Here is a 3,759-nt window from a genome sequence, read left to right as displayed (position 1 = left end):
CTTCCACAAACACACTGATTTTGTACAAAACTCATCATTCTGAAAAGCTCTGTGTCCCTGATTGGCCAGCTAATTTGTACGTTGTGATTGGCCTGAATACCTCTGGCATCAGCCGAAAATGTGATGCTTCTGTAACACTTTATATTACGACCCGCAATGTACCGCGTAATAAAACCGAATTTACAGCGTACCTATTTGTAACAACGGAGTACCTCTACAGCACGTACTTGAAGGTATAAGGGAACAATATGTTAAGTTTGGGGTAAAAAGAGGGTATGAATATGGAAAATTATAAAAAAAAGTGTTACAGACGCTCCTTACCACGTTTGAAAGATTTGCTCACAATGCTAACAGGAGTTAACTTACAGGGTGTGAATCCGAAGCGGGAGGAATTATGATAATGTCGGTCTTGTCTACATCACCAATTCCAGGAAGTAAACTGTTGCCTACAATCTGTGTGTTTGTTGTAGTCCAAGTAAAGATATTTACGTTGGAGACGATAACTTGCGTCATCGTTTGTACCTTTTGCATGTCGTTAACACACTTCCACACCAAATTAAATGTAAAATTGTGAATTGGATTGGTCCTCTTTAAATGAATGTACTTTTTCAAAAAATCTGATGATTAATCATGATTCATGTAAAATCGTGAATCGGATTGGTGCTCTTTAAATGAATGTAAATTTGCACAAAATCTGATGATGATGAATCATGAAAATGTGGTCTTTTTGTATGTTTAGACATAATTTAATATGTATGTAAATGTATGTTTACTGTATGTGTGCGTGTGTAATGTGGATAAAAATATGTAAAACTCAAGCAGTTTCATTAGGCCTGTATTATGATTATATATTTAATGTATTGAATCACAATGCTAGAGTAATAAATGCATTTTTAAAATCCCTAAATCGGCAATGTATAACTATCATATCAATCTTTTGCATTTATATATTTTATTTGTAGGTTTTGCTCCAAATTTTATTGTAGTAACAGGATAGTTTGCCCGAAAATAAAAATTCTCTCATCATTTACTCACTTTCGTGTTGTTACAAACCTGTATAAATGTCTTTGTTCTGATAAACACAAAAGAAGATATTTTGAGGAATGTTTGTAACCAAACCATTTGTGAGCCCCATTCACTTCCATGGTAGGAAAAATAATACTATGGAAGTGAGTGGGGCTTATGAGCGGTTTGATTGCGAGCATTCCTCAAAATATCTCCCTTCGTGTTCATCAGACCAAAGACATTTATACAGGTTTGTATCAATATGAGAGCGAGTAAATGATGACTGAATTTTTATTTTTGGGTGAACTATCCCTTTAACTCTGCCATCAGTCATAACCACGACCTTCCGCTCTATCTGCTCTAAACAACATTATATTTGCCTCAACAGGTCTTTCTCAGAGCCAAGTGTACCTCTGAAAGGAATATTTGTTTAATAAGAGTGTCACCAATAATAATCTTCATGCGGTTTGCCAGGCATGGCACCAAGGGGGAGGGGAGCCTAAAAGGTCATTGCCATTGTTTTCCAGTCTTTAGCATAGCATCATTTTCCTATACTGTTTGGGACTTTACTGCTTTCCTAATTTAGAATTGACAAATTTATGGCTCCTAAGAGGCTTTGGAAATGCCCTGTATAAGGCGAGTGGGGGTACTCAGTTTCAGTTTTACTTTCTCTTGTCCTTAGTTTAACTTCCCACAAGTAAAGAAGGGGTGGTACTTGTTCAGAATAATACATGACCTCATTCTGGTCCTTTCAGGGTTTTATTTCCTTAGAGTGATGGACAGAAACATATTGCATGGCCATGGATCACAGTATCAGTTTTCAGTTCTTCTACAATTTCAACATGAGAGTCAAAGTAAACTGTACAGCCTCATTCACATTTGTATTGCAGGGCAACGATTGGAGGCAGCAGTGACGCATCAATAAAGCTCCTGGGAAACCACGAGGTTTACAGGAAACAGTGATGGATGTAGGGAAAAGATTTCTCAGGGGCGGACTAGCTTCTTTCAATGTGTGTTTGTCATGACTTCTCCAAAGGAGAGAGAGACGAAATCCAGATGCAGGCCTACAGGGTACACAAAGGACTTCTATTTGAACAGAAAACAAACACCCACAAGGGGGTAAAACAAAGCAATTACAAAGACAAATGATATACAAGACTACACTTAACTAAGACATGGACAAGAATAGGCTACAAAACAATAAACTTAAACAATACACTTGACAAACTCGCTAGACTTGCACACAATAATGCAAACAATAAGATAACTGACGAGGGGGCGGGGTCATTAGATGAGACAAGGAAGCACACAGCCAAAACAAAAGGTCATGTGCTACCACACAAAACATTAGGTGTGTTCGACATCGGCTGCGGCTGGATGTAACCGATTGGCGAGATTAGCCGCGTGCAGACGGGGCAGAGCTGAAAACGGAGACGTGAAGTCGGACGCGCTGTGCTTTCCGTAGTTTGCGGCATTTACGTCAAGCATGGCTGATCACATGTCGTTTGTTTGCTTAATCGCATTAAACATGATTTGTAAGATGTAAACTACATAAAAAGTGAATTATACTGTTTTGAATGTCCGTGTATGAGCATGAGTGGAACTGAAGAGGCTTACAGCATCTGTTTTTACAAGAATAAAGTTCAACATAAGCATATACAGTATTATTTAAATACCAATGTTGTGGGGTCTACGTTTTTTATCCATTTTATTTTGATGAAGATGACACAATATAACATCGCGACTACATGAAACGAGCTTTAACTGTTATAAAAGTACAGATTTGTGAGCATTTGTGGAACTGAGGGCGTGAAAAACACACGAAACACACGTGATTGTTGTCATGTGGTGAATCCGACCAATCTTGAAACAGCTGTGTCGTCATTACAGCCCGTGCAGCTCCTCTTCGCGAACTGCGCTGGCTAACTCAGGCATCTGATCTCAAATCGCTCTCGCGGTACTTAAAAACCACATGACACAGTCACGTGCCTGCAGCGCCAGCTTAAGTCGGACAAAGTTACTAACCGGAATGCACTGCTTCAAGTCAGCCGCTGATCGGTCTGCGCAGCGCCGCTTGAAGTCGAACACACCTATTGGGTACTGCCACGATCCTGCAACATGAATTACTGTGATAGTCTGGCAGGATCATGACAGTGTTTCCTTATGTGAGCCCACAGCTGCCATTATAAATTTTTACGATTGTTTAAATTGTTTGCAATGTTTAACTTTACATGCTGTAAGACATCAACACAAATGTGTAAATATTTATATACATAGTAAAAGATAAAACTACATTACTAGGGTCTTGCTTAGGGAAAGTAGCACTGTATTCGATAAGGTAACCAATAAGGTTATTTTTAAAACAAAATAAGAGAACCTAAATTTTTGTAGAGTATTCATTGCGCATTTTGATAGACCACTAACCATAAAGGTTGGCAAAAGCACATTTTCTAAATCATTTTTTGCTGTTCAGGCTATTCAATTCTGATTTACTGTTGTGTTTAATTGTAATGGCACAGCAAAATGATGTCTACATTGTATATAAGGATATAAGGATGTTATAAGGATTCTATGATAAGTAAAGCTCAACATAAATGACACTTTTGTTTTAAACATCATCACAGCTTTTGGGGATTTTCCTGATAAAGATAATAGCCAGCAATCAGAAAATTCCTGAATTCTTGTATGAGAATTCAAACATTAGGTTTGTCTATGGGAGGACCACCCCCTTGATCACATGGTGCTTGTGTGGGT

The sequence above is a fragment of the Paramisgurnus dabryanus genome, chromosome 12 (assembly GCF_030506205.2).
Source record: "Paramisgurnus dabryanus chromosome 12, PD_genome_1.1, whole genome shotgun sequence".
Lineage (NCBI taxonomy): Eukaryota > Metazoa > Chordata > Actinopteri > Cypriniformes > Cobitidae > Paramisgurnus > Paramisgurnus dabryanus.
Note: the sequence above shows the minus strand (reverse complement) of the source record.